The sequence below is a fragment of the Rhinatrema bivittatum genome, chromosome 4, assembly GCF_901001135.1.
Source record: "Rhinatrema bivittatum chromosome 4, aRhiBiv1.1, whole genome shotgun sequence".
Classification (NCBI taxonomy): Eukaryota; Metazoa; Chordata; class Amphibia; order Gymnophiona; family Rhinatrematidae; genus Rhinatrema; species Rhinatrema bivittatum.
The window spans coordinates 25,333,242-25,343,564 of NC_042618.1; the positions used below are offsets into that span (position 1 = coordinate 25,333,242).

Consider the following 10,323-nt stretch of genomic DNA (forward strand, 5'->3'; position numbering starts at 1 on the left):
ACACACTATTCAGGAATAGGTGCATTATTTTCCAAAACACATGAATCAAAAACTTTGGGGGGTTTTCAGGGGGTTTATGCATTTGTTTTGGAGTAAAATGAATCAAACAAAAATGCACAGTTTCGTTCAGATTCCCATTTGTTTTAAAATGTATGCACATCATGGGGACTGGGCTTGTCAAGGTTATATCCCAAGTGCTAGCCACAGAGCATGGCTGCTTGTAAGATATCACTCTATATGCAAGACAGTATTTTTCGCCTTTCTCTTTTGTATTCCACCCACAGATAGAAGAGCATGCAAGATCCCCTATTTGGGTTCGCATTCAGCACCCTTCCTCCATTCCTGTATTTAACCAGAAAGTTTTGAAATAATCTAAACAGCCACCAATAGTAGCATGGCTGTTGTCTAAATACCTGGTCTCCTAGGTCCCCTTTGGCCTTTCTTGATGGTATTCCGCCATCATTAACCTGACACATCAACATGGTCAATGTGAATAGCGCATAGCTTGCCAAACAGACCCGGCTACATGAGTGACTGCATTTCCACCAGGATTTAGAAACACAGAAACATGACAGCAGAAAAGGGCGGTATGGCCCAGTCTTCCCATCCGTCCAATTAATTTAGCATTATATTTCTCATCTCTTCCTTAGAGATCCCCCCTGTATTTATCCCAGGCTTTCTTGAATTCAGATTCTGTTTTTTTCTCCACCACTTCCACTGGGAAACTGTTCCACATATCCACCACCCTCTCTGTAAAGAAATATTTCCTAAGATTACTCCTGAATCCTCCCCCTTTCAACCTCATCTCAAGACCCCCTTATTCTAGAGCCTCATTTCCATTGAAAAAGGCAACCCTTTGAGATAACTGAATGTCTCTATCATATCTCCCCTATCTCACATTTGCTCTACAGCAGTGGTTCCCAAACCTGTCCTGGAAGAACTCAGCCATTCAAGTTTTCAGGATACTCACAATGAATATGCATGAGATAAATTTGCTTGCATTGCCTAGTCTACAGCATGCACATTTTATCTCATGCATATTCATTGTGGGTATCCTGAAAACCTGACTGACTGGGGGTCCCCGGGACAGGTTTGGGAATCTATACTCTAGGGTATACATGTTTAGATCTTTAAGTCTATCTTGTTATTACTATTCTTGCAACCTACCAGTCAGGCCCAGTTAGTAATGAACCCAGCTGTGGGATTGCCCATATTTTCTGCTAGGACTTCTAACATTTCATTGTACCCACTTTGCTACTCATTCCAGCAGCCCCCAAATCATTCTAGTAGGGCACTTAAAAGCGTGCACAAGGTCATACTTCAGCTATCTTTTCACTTTTTTTGCAACTAAGTATCTTCTGTGCTTATTCCATGCTTTCTTGAAGGCTGGTTACTGTTTTAGCCTCCACCACCTGCTGTGGGAGAGCATTCCCAGCATCCACTATCCTTTCTGTGAAAAAAAAACTCTTGATGTTACTCCTGAGTCTACCCCATTTGGAGCCTCATCTCATGACTCCTGTTCTAGAATTTTGTTTCCACTGAAAAAGGTTTACTTCTTGTGCACTATTAATACCTTTTAGGAATTTAAAAGTCTATATTAACTCCTCTCTCTTCTCTAGGGTATATACATAGTTAGATCCTTAAGTCTCATCTCATAGGCTTTTGGCTGCAGTTAGGTAGCCCTTGTCTGGACAGCCTTCACTCTAGGATTGTGCATTCATTTTATCCAAATGAGTAAAATGTGATAAATGAATTGATTTTTACATTCGTTTCATTGCAACTGAACCAGAACAGACTCATCCAAAAATGTTCAGATCTTTTTGGTTCAGCAAATAATTTGCACTTTTAGCAAACAGCATACACTATTTGCCTACAAATTTTAAAACCACACTGCTCTCCCCCACAGTCTCCCCACTACCCTCCCAATGGGGTATCTGTTGTAAAAAGCAGATGTTACGCCCGGTCGCAGACGGCTGCGACCACTCTTGCTTACCTCTCTCTTTACTTCCCTGACTCTGTGGGGTAGGCTGGCAGCTTCCGCCAGCTGCCGACAGCCTGTCTACCACTCCCAGGCCTCCCGGGGTGATACGGATGCCGCCGACCGCCATCTTGCCGTCGAAAATCCTTAGGGGTGCACGCGCACTGGCCAGTCTTAAAGCTGTCTTGGCGGGAACTTCAGGGGTGTCCCCTCCGGATGATGTCATCTCTCCAGAACATTTAAGGCTGCTGGCTCTACCTACCAACGACTTGGCAAAGAGAACCCTTCTTGTTAAATCCACCTTGCTCTCAGAGGACCTACGTTCCAGTTCCTGCTTCCAGGTATAGATGTCTTGGGTACCTGCTCCTCGGGGGCCCTTTCCTCGTCTTGGCTATCCACTCCTCGGAGGGCCTATCGCCTGGGACTTCTGCCTGCCCCATTCCCCGGGGCTTCCCTGGAACCATCACTACTTTTTACGTGAGTACCCCAGTCCACGGACTACTTCCTGTTCTACCGAGGATCCCTCTGGTGTACCCCGCTTCGCGGACCACTACCATCTCTACTGAGGACCTCACCTCACCGGTGTTCCCTGCTCTGCAGATCACTATCATCTCTACGGAGGACCTTCACCGTTAGTATCCCACTCCACGGGCCATTACCATCTCCATTAAGGACTTCATCAGCGTGCCCTACTCTGCGGACCGCTATCATCACTACTGAGGACTCTCTCCGGTGTACCCACTTCGCGAACCCTTACCATCTCTACCACGACCTCATCGGTGTACCCTGCTCTGCGGACCACTACAGACTCACCTGAGGACCTTTTTCGGTGTACCCCACTCCGCGGGCCACTACCATCTCTACTAAAGACATCATCTGTGTATCTCGCTCTGCGGATCATCATCTACTCTACAGAGGTATCCACTCAGGGTATTCTCCTATCCATGGACCCTGTGTCTCTCGGTCTGTGAGACCTCCTCGTTGGCACCCCCCACCCCCACCCCACTTCGCGGGTTGTGTCACTCTTTCTCTTTAATAAAGACTCTAGACTGATGCTGTGTCTGACGTCACTGAGACCTTGCCTCCCGACGGTGACGCTCACAGGGGTCCTCTCTGTGGGAGGTACCATCTCTCACCTCGGCCCAGGGCCCTCACACTACTAATCCTAACAGCAGAGAGGAGCAATTCCCAGTCATTCCTGCCCTGTTGATTAAAAATGGTGCTGGCCAGCCATGAGACGGGCACAAAGTTGCTTTACGGCTATAAAACATGACAGTCTCGGGGGTTGGCTGGCACCACTTTTTCAAAAGAACCAACAGGGCAGGAATCACCAAGGATCAGTCCTATCTTTTTCTTCATCAGACAGGGAAAAAGAAGGGAGACTATGGGGGAGGGGAACCACAAGGGAGTGGGAGGGGTTGTTTTGTTTTAATTTAATATTTATTTCAGGTCAGTAAATGAACAAAACCAAAACAAACATTAAACAAACTGAAATCCATAAAAAATCTGAAACCATAAAAATGAACTGAAATACATTTCCCCTCCTGCATAGTCTAATCCAGTCTCTCTCTACCATCGGGCACTTCAAGAAAACTACATCTTGTGAGAAAAAGACACAAAAAAATAGTAAAAATGAACTGAGATGTTAAAAGAGAAAATCAGCGATGTGAAGACCCGCCCCCCCCCCCCCGACGTCATGACGACCAGCCAGCGGCGACCCGATTAACGGCACGATTCCACCAGGCGTCGCGCAACGAAGGGGCGCGACAAAGGGGTTTTCCCCTTTGTGCTCCCCTTCGTGCTAACATTTGTGCTCCTTCTAATATAATTATATTTATGTTTATGTTAATAATTTAACTTTTATTAATGTTATTTAGCTTTTTGCTTTGTTTAAAATTATTTCATTATTGACGTTTAAATGTATTAGACTAAGGAATTTTACTTCCTGCTTATTCTGTTTCATTGTAAACCGGTTTGATATGCATTTTATGCAGGAAAATCGGTATAAAAAAAATAATAAATAAATAAATAAATATATTCTTCCAGAGATACAGACTCCAGAGCTGGACACAATACTCCAGGTGAGGTCTTAGAGACTTGTAAAATGGCATAATCATTTCTTTTTTTTTTTCTACTAGTTATGCTTCTCCTCTAGCTTTGGTCACAACCTTGTCATACTGTTTTGCTACCTTGAAATAACTGGATTATCACCACTCTCAAGGTCTATTTCCTGCTTGGTGGACATCAGTATATCACTCCTTCATGGTTTTGTACTTCAACGCCATGACTTCACATTTTTTAGTATTGAAACTTCGTTTGTTAGTCAACTACTCCTCAAGCTTTCATAGATCACTTCTCATAATGTTCACTCCCTCAGGTTTATCCACTCTGTTGCAGATGTTTAGTGTCATCCACAAAAAGACTAATTTTCCCTCCTAACCCCCCCGCCACAATGTTGCTCACAAAGATATTGAACAGAATTGGACCCTAGATCGATCCCTGGGGTATTCCATTCATCACCTTTTTTTCCTCAGAGTGATATTATATCAGGAGTTACCAAAATATGGCTCATGACTGCACTCAGCCCACCAAAGCTCATTTTAGTGGCCTGCCATATTTTTCCATCATGTGTGGGGTTTATTTTTTTTACAAGCATCAGCAGATAGACTTGTAGGATTTCCTAGGTCCTGCCAGCAAGAAAAAGAAAACCGCTCAGACCTGCCGATGAAGATCACCACAGGTGAGGGAGGCCAGGACCCACCAGCAGGAGAGGACACGCCAGGTAAGGAAGGGGGGAGGGGGAGTGAATAATGGGAGAAGAGAAAGTGATGTGATAGGAAGAGAGGGGAATGAGAGGGGAAGGGAATGAATGAAAAGGGTGACTGAAGGGAAAGGGAAAGGAAGGAATGTTTGAGGTAAGTGGGAAGGGAGGGAGGTGAGAAGGGTGAGTGGAATGAGCGGGAAAGTTGGAGTGGAGTTAGCGGGAAGAGAATGGAGGGGAGGGTTAGAAGGAAGAGAGTGAATGTGAGGTATGAGTGAGAACTGTATATAATCATATAATCACGTTATTCATTAACTTGCATGTTAATTTTATAACTGTTTTTTAACTGTTATTTTTTAACTGTTTTCTTATCTGTTTAGCAATTTAGACTAATTTGTAAATTTGATTAATCCGTTCAATGTAAACCGCTAAATGAAGCGACAGCTCCTGTTCTTTGTAAACCGGGGTGATATGTATATTATACAGGAACTTCCGGTATAGAAATACTATAAATAAATAAATAAATAAATAAATAAGGGAGAGGAAGGGAGTGAATAAAAGAAGGGGAAGTAACAGAGTGAAAGGAGAAGGGTTAGAAGGAAGGGAGTGAATTAGAGGGCTGAGGGAAGAGAGGGAAGGGAGTGAATTAGAAAGAAGGAAAAGAAGGGGGGGAATGAGAAGGGGTGACTGAAGTGAGAAAGGAAGGAATGCGGTGCACCACACACACCTACCCACTTACCTCAGGGGGCCGAAGCAGGGGAAGGGGAAAACAACCTGTAATTTCAGCCAATGAATGTAAACTTACATGTACTTACAGAAGCATAAATAAAGAAGAGAGTGTCTCACACATCCATCCAGGAGGTTCTAGGAAGCAGAGGGGTAAGGCTCTCCTTAACGGCACCATTGCCGCAGGAAAATGGAGAGGAAAAGTGCTTGCCAAATTATGAAAACTGGTCAGAGGGAGCCAGAAATTAACAAAAGAATGTTCACCGGCAGAGTCCGGCACCCGCCCAGAACCAATAAAGAGACAAGAAAGTAACAGGGAGATGTTTGTTAAATATGTAACAACTGTTTGTGCACATAATGATGAACCGAAGAGTTTTGGGGAAACAGCTATAGAGCCCTAGCTGTGCATTATGTTATGAGGACATACCAGAGGGAGATTAGGAAACTGTGGTTCTACTAAGAAACAAATTGTAAATAGCCAAGGATTAAAGATGCAAAATAAGAGAAGGGCAATGCATTATCACTAGATGGCACCACAGCAAACAGTTTCTAAACCCAGATCCTGGGCCAGGCCACACTGCAGAAATACGCATAAAAGTAAATCTGCAACATAAGAACATAAGAAAATGCCATACTGGGTCAGACCAAGGGTCCATCAAGCCCAGCATCCTGTTTCCAACAGTGGCCAATCCAGGTCATAAGAACCTGGCAAGTACCCAAAAACTAAGTCTATTCCATGTAACCATTGCTAATGGCAGTGGCTATTCTCTAAGTGAACTTAATAGCAGGTAATGGACTTCTCCTCCAAGAACTTATCCAATCCTTTTTTAAACACAGCTATACTAACTGCACGAACCACATTCTCTGGCAACTAATTCCAGAGTTTAATTGTGCGTTGAGTAAAAAATTGTGCGTTGAGTAAAAAATGTAATGTCCATTTTTAGATCACATCACAAGAGTTGAAACTAGTGCAGCAGTTCAAATGACTTGAATATTAGTCTATTAAGTTTGCTATACCCAAAAACAGTGATTTGTATCCCTTATGCAGATCAGCAGTGTTCTAAGGGCTTGACCATGTGCATTTATTCTTTCAGATCAGGGCATGCTTTTTCTAGGGACTTATTAAAAAAATTAATTCTGCCGGCTAGTCACTCGTAACTCTCCCTGTGAAAAACTTCCTGGCTGCATTCAGTCCCCAGATAAAGAGCTTTTTTGTCTTACCAACTCTGCATTAAGTGGGAAGGGATCACTGCAAGTGAAAGCAAATCTTCATGGGAGCAGGACTGTAAAAGAGGAAAAGTGGAATCTTGTACGGCCTGAAGAATGGAATAATCCATTTGTATTGTCAAAGGCTTGCTACTCAGTTCTCTTCATTAGGAGGCATGCAACAGCCTCCTGCTCTGTAATTACTAGGAATTATCCTAGCTAATAAAATCCGGTTTCCATTGGTTTGTCACAATCACATAAAAGGGCATCTGATGTCATAAAGTCTCTCACCAACCAATCAACATTTGAACTGGCTGCCAAGCAACCAGAAAACCACAGTGCCAGTCAGCAGCTCAAAAAGCCTCAGGTTTGTTTCTCTTTGAATTGGTGAAAGGAGTTTCCCACTCTGACAAGCACATATTGGACATGAGGAGGGAAGGTGGCTGAGGCTCCAGATTCAGCCCACAGGGTTGATCTAGTCCTAAGTTTGCCCCATTGCTTGCAGGGACTTGTAGTTCTGATGTTTCGATTGCATGGCGCTAAAAAAAAAAAAAAGGGAGACTATAAGTCCCTGCATGCAAAGGGATAAAATCAGGACTGGATCAACCCCATCAGGTGTATCTGGAGCCAGTTGGCGACCCTAGAGGGAGGAGACTAAGACTTGGAATTAGGAGGTGCAAAATTTTAAGGCTGTGGGAGGATGACTGAGGCTCACCTGCAGGGGGAGGGGAGGGGGGATGCTGGGGGAGGCACTGAGGGGATAATTGAGGCTTGGCAGGGAGGCACTGAGGAAAGAAGCGTGATTGGGTAGTGGGGAGAGAAAGGACAGGGGATTGAACACACACACAATATATATATATATATATATATATATATATATATATATATATATATATATAAAACCTTTGGAAATTGTGTGTACTCCGTGAAGCAAACCTTTCAAATCCTGAGAGGGTATAGACAGTGTGTGTACTACGGTGTGAAATGTTAAAACTCCCATCCTGTCATTTATCATGGGAATTCTTCCAGCTATGCATAAACGACCCTAACACTTTTTCTGTATGTAACAGAAAAAAAATCATCTTTTTTTTTAATATTTGCAGCTACCTTCATTAAATTCTCATGGGTCACAGATATTTAACATTTTTCCAGATAATCCTCAAACCTTTTCTGGATAAGCTTACTAATAAAATCTGTTTATACATAAAAGCTACTGTAGGCATGTGGATAATGACAATTGGTCAATTAAAAAAATCCCACAAGTATCTCCAAAAAATAAATCATATTTCACATCCAGTTTAAGCTATAGTTAAAATTGTATCATCTTAGGACCCCCGGACATAACACAAAGGTCTCTGTAAGTAAATACATGTTGTGGTTATGGCCGCGAGCGCCACGACCAGACCCTTACCTCCGTGCTCCTGGACCTATTCCCGCTTCTGGAGGCCTGGTTTGCATCCTGTTCGGCGGCGTCCCCACAGGGGCTGCGCCGCCGGGAAGCTTCCCCTGGATGCCCTGCTTCTAGGCACGCACACGTGCCACTTGGACGCTTTTCTAGGCCGTTTCCCGCCAGTGGTGACTCCACCCAGTTCCTGACGTCAGATGTTGCGGCCTTGATAAGCCGGCCGCGGACACTCAGTCTTTGCCTTGCAACGGATTTACCTCCTGGTTCCCTGTTGCGTCATGCTCCGGAGTGAGCTGCCTTGCTACTCGCTCCGTTCCTGCTTGCCTGCTACAGTACCTGCTTGGTTCCTGCTTGCCTGCTACAGTTTCTGCCTGGTTCCAGTACCCGAGTCCTGCTACAGTTTCTGCCTGGTTCCAGTACCCGAGTCCGGCTACAGTTCCTACCTGGTTCCAGTACCCGAGTCCGGCTACAGTTCCTGCCTGGTTCCAGTACCCGAGATCTGTTACAGTACTTGTCTACTGTTCTACTCTGGTTCCAGTCCTCAGTCCTGATCAACAACCCGCCTAAGTCCCAGCAGCTGGGCCCCCTCGAGCTCCTCCCAGGGGGGCTTCAGCTTCCAAGGGTGAAGCCACCTAAGTCCCAGCGGTTGGGCTCCTACGGGCTCCTCCCGGGGGAGTACCAGCTTCCAGGGTGAAGAGCACCTCTACATCCTGCCTGAACATCTGCCTCCCGGCCTGCCACATACTAGAGACATTGACCACCTTTCCCAGTCTCCTGCAGGTCGGCCCAAGGGTCCACTAAATTGAGACTCCATAACAATACAGGGTTTTTATTTACAGGGCACAGGCTGATTTACAATTAGTACTGAGTCCAACAGTCCATTACTTAACTGCTATTAATCAAGTTTACTTGGGGAATAACCACTGATATTAATTGCATCAGTAGCGTGGGATCTTCTTGGTGTTTGGGTAATTGCCAGGTTCTTGTGGCCTGGTTTGGCCTCTGTTGGAAACAGGATGCTGGGCTTGATGGACCCTTGGTCTGACCCAGCATGGCAGTTTCTTATGTTCTTATGAAGGTAGTCCAAGTCGATCTTGCTAGCTTGCTTTACCAGTATTCCAATTCAGAGTCCAGGTCCACCATGCAGCCCTCAGCCATTAAGTTCCCCGAACACTGAACCTTTCCCAGCCACCTCTTCTTAAGCCCAGTGAGGAACAATCCAGATCCTTGGGGAAAGGGCTGCGTCCCAGGCTAACACTGATCTGAGACTGCCTCAATTTAAGTCGCTCTGTGGCCCCGTCAGCAGGGCACCAGCCTTCAACCAGGCAGACCCAGACTGAAGTCCACCAATTGCCCTTTTTTTGTCCCGACGTCACTCCCCTCTCCAGGGGTAACCTCCTGGTAGACCCTTCCTGGGTCCCAGACCTCCTAGCTTTCAGTGTTTTTCTTAGACACCCCCTCCCCCCAAGTTTCCTCATCATAACCCAATCTAATATTCCCTGTAAAAAAAGTAAAGATATCAGGCAGGCATGACAGTCAAAACCTTCATTCAGTACAGCATTTAGCCTTGGAGTGCCAATGCTTTAAATGACCTTAGCATGCCTGCTGATCTACAAAGTCTGGGCAATTTTGAGTGGACACTGGAGAAACTGCATTCAGAGAAAATTAATTTCGGGTCCTCTGAGCCTAGTCTTGGGGGTATGACAGTTCTGCTGATCTAAAAGCATAATCCATGCTGGTCCTAGTGTGGGGGAAAGCAAATGTTGCTTACCTGTAACAGGTGTTCTCACAGGACAGCAGGATGTTAGTCCTCACATATGGGTGATGTCAGTGGACGGAGCCCTGTTACGGAAAACTTTTCTGTCAAAGTTTCTATAAAGCTTTGACTGACACTGGCACACTGAGTGCACTGAGCATGCTCAGCCTGCAATTATCCCTGTGACCACAGGTCTCTCCCCTCAGTCTCGTCTTATAGCAAAAAGCGCAAGTGAAACTAAAATAATAAAACGTATGTAGACCCAACTCCACGGGGTGGCGAATGGGTTTCGTGAGGACTAACATCCTGCTGTCCTGTGAGAACACCTGTTACAGGTAAGCAACACTTGCTTTCTCACAGGACAAGCAGGATGGTAGTCCTCACATATGGGTGAGTACTGAGCTGAGGATGCCCGAGAGTGCACCAAATGCACCCAAAGACGAGCAAAAGGCGCAACGACGGGGGTGGAATTTGGTAAGGAGGGCATCCTG

General features: G+C 45.2%; 1 long non-coding RNA gene across 1 annotated transcript in view; it reads right to left on the reverse strand.

The window, feature by feature from the left end:
• Positions 1-6,857, reverse strand: part of LOC115089685 — a 69,126-nt gene extending 62,269 nt beyond the window's left edge. The window contains exon 1 of the long non-coding RNA XR_003856202.1: positions 6,687-6,857. This is a non-coding gene — a long non-coding RNA (uncharacterized LOC115089685). The remainder of the gene's footprint in view (positions 1-6,686) is intronic.
• Between the last annotated feature and the right edge of the window lie 3,466 nt (positions 6,858-10,323).